This window comes from Condylura cristata, unplaced genomic scaffold, assembly GCF_000260355.1.
Source record: "Condylura cristata isolate star-nosed mole 26May11 unplaced genomic scaffold, ConCri1.0 scaffold00025, whole genome shotgun sequence".
NCBI lineage: Eukaryota > Metazoa > Chordata > Mammalia > Eulipotyphla > Talpidae > Condylura > Condylura cristata.
The window spans coordinates 1545935-1556597 of record NW_004567126.1 but is presented as its reverse complement, the minus strand read 5'-3'; the positions used below and the strand labels follow the sequence as shown (position 1 = coordinate 1556597).

The 10663-nt window shown below is 47.6% G+C and overlaps 1 long non-coding RNA gene across 1 annotated transcript; it reads left to right on the top strand.

The window, feature by feature from the left end:
* Positions 1 to 8361: 8361 nt before the first annotated feature.
* LOC105854058 lies at positions 8362 to 9853 on the top strand. Its single transcript, XR_001145781.1, has 5 exons — positions 8362 to 8462; positions 8760 to 8826; positions 9031 to 9114; positions 9261 to 9298; positions 9720 to 9853. It is a non-coding gene; the product is annotated as an uncharacterized LOC105854058 (long non-coding RNA).
* Positions 9854 to 10663: the final 810 nt, after the last annotated feature.

Genomic DNA, 10663 nt, shown 5'->3' with positions numbered 1-10663 from the left:
CCCTTTCTCCCCCCTACCTAGACCTATAAAAGCCCCTTTACCCCTCCCTCAGCACAACTCTGACCCCCTTAATTTAGAGCCTTGCCCAGCAACTGGCCTTTAATAAAACTTCTCTTCTCTGAGATTGTGTATGTGGTTCTTGGCGACCTTTCAGATGGAACAGCTACCCACCTGCCCAGGCTCTGAGACAGGAGCCCAAAAAGCATCTAAAGGCCAAAGACCAAAGCCAAGGGCTATAGCAATACAACATCCACAAATAGGGGCCTATGGGCTAAAGCTAACAAAAGACAGTAACTGAAAGAACAGGTCACTGTCTATGGGTTCTCACCTGCGCACACAACTGCTACAGACCTCAGGCTCCAGGAACAGCAGCCATGGGGTTTATTTTACAAACAGGGGAAACAAAAAGCTTACTGTATCCACTTGTGTCCAACTATCTCACCCATATAGCATCAGTGATGGTCACTAGTCACCTGAAGTGCTGGCCAGTACTGGCCAGTAGTGATGGTCGCTACTGGTCACTCAGTGGTGATGTCACAGACACCCAGTGTTACAGCTCTTTGTGAGTTGTTGGGGTTATATCAACAAGAAGTTCTTTGAGACACCAAGCCCAGGGCCTCTGGTGCTCTCTTCATGCAATGTCAGAGTCAGTACTGAGGCCAAGTTCCTGATAAGGTCTTCTGCTTCTCTTCCCTCCTCAGAGGTCAGCTGCTGTATGCTCCCTTTCTTCTTTCTTCAGAGGCCAGGAACATAGTCTTCCCCTCCTTTCTTCCTTCAGAAGTTGGAGCTGTCAGTCCTCTTTGGAGGCTGGCACCTTCTCTCCTGTTGGGGGACTGGTGTAGACTCAGCTCCCTCCAGCCCTGGCTTAGCTCCTCTTTCAGCGAGCACCACCCACAAATCTAATCGGATCGTTTTTTTTTTTTTTTTCAGTACTGTGACTGATTGGACAATTTAGCACCAATCAGCTCACAGCTTGCACCTGATTGGTCCATCCCACCAGCCAGGAAATAACACTTACATAAAAGCACTCTGAGGAGCAACTGCCACTACTGACAAAAGGACAGTTACTGGGCTCTGAGAAGCAACTGCCACAGCCGACTTGTGGTGGAGCAGCAGGGTCAGAGAACACCTCTGCTCCTGCTGGCTCCTGCCACTGTGGTGTCTGGGTTCTGGTAACAATTCGTCCTTCTGTGCTGTTTGGAACTAAAACCATGCAAACTAGAGGATGCCATGGTTTGTGAGTCCTCACAAGTATGCTTACAATTGCAGGACACCACTAGGCTCAGGATGCAACAACAATGGAATTTATTAACAAAGGAAGACTGAGGGGTTGGGAGGAAATGGCCACAGTGTCCAGCTGTCTTACCTCAGTGTCTACTACCTCCAGTAGTCCAAAACAAGGGCTTGTCCAAGATGATGCTCTCTACTCAAAAAGACACTTGAAGCTGGTAACACACCAAAACGTGGTGGAACAGGGTCCAGATCATGATGGCAGTTGGAGATAGTCACAGGTGGCACCACTGAGGCAGAACCACAGCAATGCAGCAGAAATTCAGAGCCAGGTTGGACAGTGCCAAATGCAACAGCACCAGGAGGTGGTATCAGACATGCTAGAGGCAGGTAGTGGTGAGGATCAGACACCAGTGTTGCTACTCTTTAGAGGCACAAATCACAGGCTGCAGTGCACAGGTCTTAGAGATGCTTGGCATAAGCCAGTGACAAATAGTTCTTTCAGAGGCAGTGCTAGAGAACCAGGCATCAGTGCCCAGCTCTTTCAGAGATGGCAGGCACAGGCCAGCAGCACCAGTTAGCAGGTGATGGGAAAGCAGAGCCAGAGGTAGAAGCAGCAGCCAGGCAGCAGTTCCAAGCAGAGATCAAATGCAAAGTTCTCTTGATGAATGAAGGTCTCAATGAATGAGTGTCTGCTGAGTCTCCTGATCAATGAATGAAGTCACCTATGCCTGGCTTACATCCCCTTTAGGGGTGCCCACCTTTCAAACTGAATTAATCCATTTTTCTAACTGCTGTCATTTCCAAGACTTGATAGGTGCCAGTGTGCGCTCAAACCAGATTGGTTCTTTTACAAAACCAGAATGGCACCAGTTCAAGTTAAAATTAGTCCATTTATAAACTGTGGGGACTTTAAAATGAAACCCCATCAGCACATGAAATTCAACATGCACTAAGGTGAGGCAGTGTTATGGTGTTTGTGGGTGGGCCCGAAGTAGAGCAGTGCAGGCACATTCCTTCCACTGCATCTGAATGGTGTCAGCCATGTTCAAACCTGACCAATGCATCAGTCAGGGGTTTCAAAAAATCCAAACCTAGCCAGGCCACAAAAACCCACCCTGCACCAGCTTTGGTCATTTTGAGCTGGGGCACAACAATCAGGAGTGAGGGGCATGCTCAGCTATAATCCCAACCCAGCAGCTATGGTGGGTTCCTCCGCCAGAACAACCTACAGGATATTGTTAGTTTTAAACAAGCAAAGAGTGCAGAGAACAATGCATATCATTTGCTCTCACTCTGGGTGTGGATGTCGGTGTATAGCCAATGAAATTCATACACAATGAGTTACTAGTTTCACTTCATAAAAACCTGTAGTAAAACTAAGTTGTTCATTTTTGCCTTTTAACATAATTTTAAAATATCTTACTACTGTGTGTGAAAATACAAAATCCCTATCTCTACTGATATATGGTAAATATGAAAGGTTGTATCGTTTCTGCTTCCTTTGAGGCAGCACAGTATCTCCAGAAAAGGCGAAATTTTAGTGGTGATTGCACCTGGGAAGAGGCTGAGGCTCTGAAAAGTAAGGATTCTAAAAAGATATCTTTATGCATAGAGGAACTGTGGTACAGGCCAGAGGTGTGGGGGAGGGGAGGAAGTGGTGAGAGGATTCACCAGAGACAGAGTGGAGAGCAGAACAGGCACACCTAGTGAAGTACACTGCTGAGGGGAGCAGCAGGCAGGGCAGGAGAGGTATGCTGTGCCATGTGGGTCACCAAACTGGACAGAGATCAAACTCATGCTGCAGTGGCTGTAGTAGCTTCATCATGCTGAGATTTAATCCCTGTGCCACCAGGAGGCCCCTATATGTTTACTTTTATACTGCTTGAGGTTTTGTTTTTTTTTTTTAAGATTTATTTATTCATACAGAACTGGGATACAGGCCAGAGATGCGGAGGATGAGAGGATTCACCAGGGACAGAGTGGGGAGCAGAACAGGCAGATCTATGAAGTACACTGCTGAGGAGAGCAGCGGGCGGGTCAGGAGAGGTCTGCCATGCCATGTGGATCACCTCTGGGGCAGGCGGGAATCGAACTCATGCGCAAGTGGTTTAAGCTTCTCAGTGCTGTGCTTTAACCCGCTACGCCACCAGGGAGGGACCTATGCTGCTTGAGTTTTCTAGCATGCATATTACCCTTTTTAAAAAAACGTAAATCCCAGATATATATTATAAACCAAACAGGATCCCTCTGAGAAACAGGATCCACTACTTCTAATCCTCTGGCACAGCTTAGCACTGTCCTTTCTGACATCCAGGGCTATCCAGCCTGGCCTTGGACTTTGCTCTTGGTTACTGCAGTGTCACCTCACCAGTTCCACTTGTTGTCACCCCCAGCTGCCACTGAGTTGGATCCTGGCCCACTGCTTACCAGGATGCCACCAGTGTCAGGTGCTCGTCAAAAGAAAAGCACCATCTTGCATCACCAGCCTTTGTTCTGGATCGCTGGCCACTGCAGATACTGTCATAGGGCAGCTATCTGTGCTTTGTAAACTCTTTCTTTTGACCCCGTTTTTGTTGTACCCTAAACCTGAGTGGTGCCTTACAATTGTGAGCTCACAGGTGAAAACTTATAAGAAATGATCAGCCCCCAGCCTTGGCAGTTTTACTCCTAATCAACTCCCTCCACCTCTAAGGTTAGTTCCCCTCTGATGAAAGCTAAAGAAGGCAACTGCTTTTACGTTCAATGGGACAAAGGTGTCCTTACCTCTAGCTCAGTTACATGGGACCCCTATGAACTATCTCCTGCCCTACTTGCATACAGGAGTAGTGGGAAGGGATCTGCACATGGAAGTTGCCTTCCTCAGTCAGAAATGCAGGAAAATGGGATGGGGGTTGCCCAACTTGCTCCTTAGGTTAGAATCCAGAACTCTTCCCTACTGGGAAGCACCTCCCACCCCCCAACACACACACAGGAGCAGTTCTGAAGGCAGATCCTTCTGCCACCCAGACAGGGAGATGGGGCCGACCAGGCTCCTCAGTGGGGGCTCATGTTAAGTTATGAGGTATAATAACCATTGTGTGGGGTAAGGCATACTATTTCTTAGGCCCCCCTCCCCCTCTCACCTAGGTGCAGGGGATAAAGTCTATGCAGCTAACAGCAGTCTTGTCCTGTAACTGCCCATTGCCCCTCTTACTCCCTTGAGACAGGTTAGTCTGGCTGGGCTTGCCGCTGCCTGTGGCTTTCCCATCACTCTCCACGGAGCCCAAGTCCCCAAGAACCCCAGATTTTTTCTACACTTTTAGCCGTTTTCTTCACCAATTTCCAATCTCTTCCTATGTATAACTGGGCATTATGATCCTGTATTTGAGGTATCTTTGAACCAAACATTAAGAAATTTGAATTTTTTGAAAAAATTAACACTGCCCCATTTACAATATATGTTCATTGTAGATAATCCAGACAAACATCAAGAAGTACTGGAGACAAATGACACTCAACAATTCCACCATTGTAACCACCACCGACACCTGTGTACACACATACAATGATAAGTTTCTTCCAAGCTCTTTGAACAAGTAAGCACCCTCATCTTAACCTAGATGTTCCAACTTCCTCTCTTGCCCCTATCTATACCAAGATCAGTCTTCACTACAATCCTATGCCAGGAGTCATTACTCCCTTTCTGTAAATGAGGAAAATGAGAATTTGAGAGTCTGCTTGAGAAAATATAGCTTATTATGGAGTGAAATTTGATGTTTGGCTCATCTTTCTGGATCCATAGCCTATGTCTCAATATGAATAAACCGTTCCATTCAGATTCCCTGCCCTCTCCAGGGCACTCGGAGGGACTGGCAGGTGTTAAAGTGATGGATCAAAACCGTAAGCAGGAAGGCCCTTGAGCTGAGTTTTTGTGGTCAGGCCTGTTGGGTCAGCTCCCAAAGGCAAGCATGACCTGATAGGGTCACAGAGCATCCACCCCTTCCACAGGATGGTCTCTCATGTCCTTTCCCTAATCTCATATCCTTGTTTTAAGGTGGATTGGGCAAGTCAGGAGTGGTGGCCCCTTTTCTGAATAAATCCCTTTAAAAGTTCATCAAATAAAAAAAAAGTTCATCAAATTGGAGGTTCTCTCTGGTGGCACAATGGGTTAAAGTGCCGCATTATGAAGCTCTCCAAAGACACTGCAACACAAGTTGGATCTGACCCACATAGCGTGGCAGACCTCTCCTGACCCCCCTTCTGCTACCCTCAGCAGTATACCTTGTCAATATGGCTGTTCTGCTCCCCATGCTGTCTCTGGTGAATCCTCTCACCCACCAAACCTCAGGCCTATACCCCAGTTCTGTATGCATAAATAAATAAATCTTTTTTTTTTTAATTTTAAAAAAGGGGCACTCCCTGGTGGCACAGTGGGTTAAACACAACACTGCAAGCTAGCCACAGCCGCTTCCGTGTGAGTTCGATCCCTAAGCCCTGGACCCGCCCTGACCCGCCTGCTGCTCCCCTCAGCAGTGTTCTTTGTGGATCTGCCTGTTTTGCTCCCCACTCTGTCTCTGGTGAATCCTCTCATCACCCCTGCTCCTCTGGCCTGTACCCCAGCTATGTATGCATAAATAAATATATTTTTTTAATTTTTTTAAAGTTCATCAAATTGGAAAAATGCTGCCTACTGAAAAGGCAGTTCCCCTGGCAGAAGTTGCTACACAGAATGCTGGAAGGGATACCCCCTGCCCCACCAGACACAAGGATTCCAAACTAGTAGAGGGGCTGCTTTGGGGTTCAAAGACAAGGCTGCCAAATGGTTTGAAGTGCTCCTTGCACTTTAGTGGGTTTTGCAGTTCAACCAGTTCTAACATCCTCACTTCCTCACAGGTGCAGCTAGTTCATGTGAACGCCATTCTGTAACAGGTGGTCCCCAGGAAAAAGGGAGGTTCCAGGTTCCCAGCCCCACCCAAAGGAGGGTGGAGCTGAGCCTCCATGGAGGAGAAACATCTGGCGAGGAGACTGAAGAAAGCAGCAGGATGGAGATCCAGGAGACCTAAGGGAGGCACATGGAGCAGAGACATGTGAAGAAGCAGCTAGTTTTTTGGTCCTGCATTGGTTGAAACAGATGGGGTGGGGGTGGGGAGGCTGGAAGTCCATGGGGAAATTAACTATGGCAGCATTTATCTTGATTTTGCTCTCTTCCTCCCAGACTTGTCTGGCCATTTCTGACCCTGCTGAAAGGTGCTTTAAATAGTGGTGGGCTTTCAGGCCTTGCTTTGGGCCAATCCCTTTGTGGACTTCTACCCAAAAAGGGATGGGTAATGTTGGGTATTTAATTTAGAAACAATAGTCTTTGCCTTTTTTGTATTGCACACTAATTGTATTAGTGTTACAGGGCAACCCAATGCGAATTAGGTTACCTGACTGTGGGTCCTCACCAGCGCGCTTAATGGGACTTTTAAGATTCAACTGCAAGCACACACAAAAAGGTAATAATAGGTTTATTTACAATAGAAAGGGAAAGCCCTACCAGTTCCACTGAACTGGAACCCTAACAGCACAGTGAAAGACAGCAAAAAGTCAAGGGACACACTGCAAGCCAAGAGGCCCAGAGTGAAGAGACCCCCCCAAAGCCTGCATGTCTGGCTTTATATCCAAACCTGGCTGCTTAACTCCACCCTCAGGTCCCAGCAATCCTCCCTTTGGTGATGGGATTTGTAATTTCCGTGTCAGGGGTGGGGCAGTGTTCACAAAACCTGTATCTGCAGAGTTCATTCAGGACATCCTTTTCCCCTAACAATTCCCCCTTTTGATTTTTATGCCACTATAGCTATGGTGGCACAGATTTGAGGGTGCAGTCTTAAGAGACAATCTTCTTAAGATTTCCAGTATACACCAAAGAAACAGCTGTCACCAACATCGTCCGTGAATGTACAGCAGGATGGTCATTACAGCAAAATAATCCATCAGAACATGTGTAAAGGAAAACAAAACAAAACTTCTAGCGGTATTAGCCAAAACAAAACAGCAAATACATATCAAAATCACAGGGACAGTAACAAAAGTTCCTTTCCATTAAAAGTCTCATATATAAGGGGGGGAGGGAAATGCACGGGATTATGGTGATGGCACACGGGTGACTTGGTGATGGGAAACCCGCGGGGATTACAATTGAGATGGGGGAAAAAATGTACAAAATGATGTAAAAATAAACTTCTGTAAATAAAATTTAAAAAATAAATGAATATACAAGTAAATGGGAATTGAAAACTCGCAGAAGTGAAATCACATGCACATGATCATACGGATAGTAAGTAGAATTCTAATGTTTAAAGCAATATGTAATATAACAATATAATGTAATATAATTCTTAGCTATAATTTTCCTTTCTGGCCAAAGGATTACTAGTTTCACTTTCCTTCAAGTCAGCCTTTAAGTTTTAAACATGTTCTTAATCACTAAAAAAAAAAAAAAAAAAAGTCTCATGTACTTTGTCTTGATGTGCGATGGAAGAACCTATTTAGAGCAGGCAGGTTTGGGGGTTCTAGGGTGCCCCCTCTCTGCCCTGAAACAATTCTAGTGACTGTTGGTACCAAGCCTGAATCTGGCGTTCCCTTGCTTACAGACTGTGGGCTACACCCCAGGTGTCCTAAGGTAGAAGAAAAGCAACATAGCCAGAGGGAAGGAGTGAAGAAAACTGACCGAAACCCAGCCCAGAAAGTAAGCAGGAGGGCCGGGTGCGATGGCGGTAGGATTGGAACCCCGCTCTCCATTGCCCACTTGAAGTAAGAAACTTCGTGGGACCCAGGGTCCAGAGGCCAAAGTCCACCCCACCACCCACCAATAACCGCCGGCACCTCTGGAATCCTCATCAACTGGAGGCGTCTCCCCACAAAGAAGGGGCCCAAGTAACGGCTTCCAACGGGCTGGCGCCCACCCAGACTTATAGCTCTCCCTCCCTCCATGCCCTTGCGCCGGCCCCACGCGGACGGGGACCGCCCCACGCGGACGGGGACCACCCCACTCGGCCCGCGCCCTGAGCACAGGTACCCAGGTCCTAGGCTAGCGACCGCAAAGCTGGTCTAGACCGGAAAGACGTCGGCTGAAAGACGGTGGGCACCGAGGGGTGGAGTGGGCGGGGCTTCCGGCTGCGCACTTCCGCTTCTGGTTCTCAGCGTCAACTTTCTGTCCCTGTCCTGCGTTCGAGGAGGTTGTTGGTTAGGCTGCTTCCAGGCTAATTGAGGTAAGGGGGACCGATAGATGGGTCCAGAATCGAGCAACACTCGGGCGACCCGGCCTTCAACGGCCTGCGGGCTTGCGAGAACCGAGACCCGGCTCTCTGGCGACTGAAAGGTGGAGGAGGGGCTGCCTGGATTTCGCTGTCCTGGAACTGGACCCCCCTGGGGCGCGGGAGAACTCGGGCTTGGGGGAGGAGGGATGCATAGTAAAAGTAAGACTGAATAATCAGGGGATTCCAGGCCTAAGAGACTCTTGAAGTCCTGATTGTAATCTCCCTCTCCCCACCCTCGACCCTATGTAGGACCAGACAGAATGATCGAGGTTGTCTGTAACGACCGACTGGGGAAGAAGGTCCGCGTTAAGTGCAAGTATCCACTGGCAGCCGAGATATCGTCGTCCTGGGGAAGAGAGGGGATGCCTGGGACCCGCAGGCAACTCAGTCTGTGTTGAGGGGTGATTTTAGTTAAACCCGGGAGAAGGGGGGGAATGGGATCCTGGCAGAGTGTATTTAGCCCCGGAATGTCGTCCTCGTTCTACTTCCCCCTTCCATTTTCCTTAACTCCTGCGTACAGCACGGATGACACCATCGGGGACCTTAAGAAGCTGATCGCAGCCCAAACTGGCACCCGCTGGAATAAGATTGTTTTGAAGAAATGGTGAGTGCATTGTTAAAATTCGTAACTGGGTAGGACTAAGCCAGAAGGAGCGTTGCTGGCAGCCATTTGCTTAGGCAGGGCTCTCAGCTTGCCTCCAAGTTGAAGAGCCTCTTGAGGTATCTCTCTGAAAGGTTTCTATCCCTTAGGTACACGATTTTCAAGGACCACGTGTCTCTGGGGGACTGTATCCTTTGTGTGACTTCCTGAAGAAGGGGCTAGTAACCTAGTCCTGGTTCTCTCTGTTCAATACTGAAGTCTGTTGTGAGCACAATGTGTCTAAGCGACACATGATAAGCGTTTAGGAACCCTGTCACTTTGTTGGAAGGTGAGTGGCTGGTAAAATAGTTTGTCGCTGCTTAGAAGATATTTATTGTACTCCACCTGAGGTGGACAGGAGGTCAGGGTGGAATGAGCTTTGGGTGTGTATGTTGTACAAAAGGTGCGTACACTTTTTTTATAGTTTGGATTTTCTCCAAATTAAAATAACAATCCGAAATGATTTTCTTGGCCCTGGGCAAAGCCTCAAAGCCCCTCTGACTCAGCTGTGAAGATGAGTGGATTGGGAGTAGGTCCCACATGAGGATTCCTTAACGCCTTTACTTCAGATGAAATCCATGATGGGATGAACCTGGAGCTTTATTACCAATAGAACAGAATCCTTCCCTTTCTCTCCTGCTCACCCTCATTGGTATGGATGCTTGTTTCTAAAAACACATGTTAATAAAAACTCAGAAACTGCTTCTTTGTTGTCATCTTTGAGTGAAGATTATCTAATGGGGTGGGGGATGGGGTGATAGCTGTTTCTGTGTGCTCTCAGTTCTCAGAGTTCATGATTGACTGGTTCTATGAGGGGAAAGTAATCCAGCAGACAAATTGACTGGAATCCCATGTCTGCCCCAACAGCTACCCTGGGCAAGTTACTTAACCGACCTAGCTAAGTAGTTCACCTCCTTACTCAAGCCTGGACTGTTAATATTTATTTCATTAGTGCTTTGTGAAATGTAGATGAGGCAAAGTTCACTTAAACATCCACGTTTTGAAAACAAAAAATGAGCTACCAGTGGAGAGAGCAAGATGGTGTGGCACAGCCCATTAGAGTCCATCTGTAACAGGATAATCCCCAGGGAAAGGGGAGGTTTCAAGTTCCCTGCCGCACCCTAAGGAAGAGTGGAGCTGTAGGTAAGCTAGGAAAGGCTGGGTAAAGGACTCAAGACAAGGAAGAAGCAGAGCAAAATGGAGGAAGGGAAGAAGAAACGGTGGAGATGAAGACTGGAAGAGAGACTGTAGAAGAAGCTGCAGTTGCTTCTCAGCCTTAGACTTGTACCAGGAACTTGGGGAGACACTTGAAAAGACAAGGATGTGGGCGAGAGACCCTTGGGCAAGTTGACAACCGCAGCCTTTATCTTGACTTATATTTAGATTTTGCTCTTTTCCTACTGATATGTCTGGCGTCTTCTGCCCCTTTCTTATGGTTCCCCACCAGTAGGTACCTTAGACTTGTTGCCAGCTCTTGGGCTTCAGCTGCCCCACTGGCAGCCAACATTTTTTT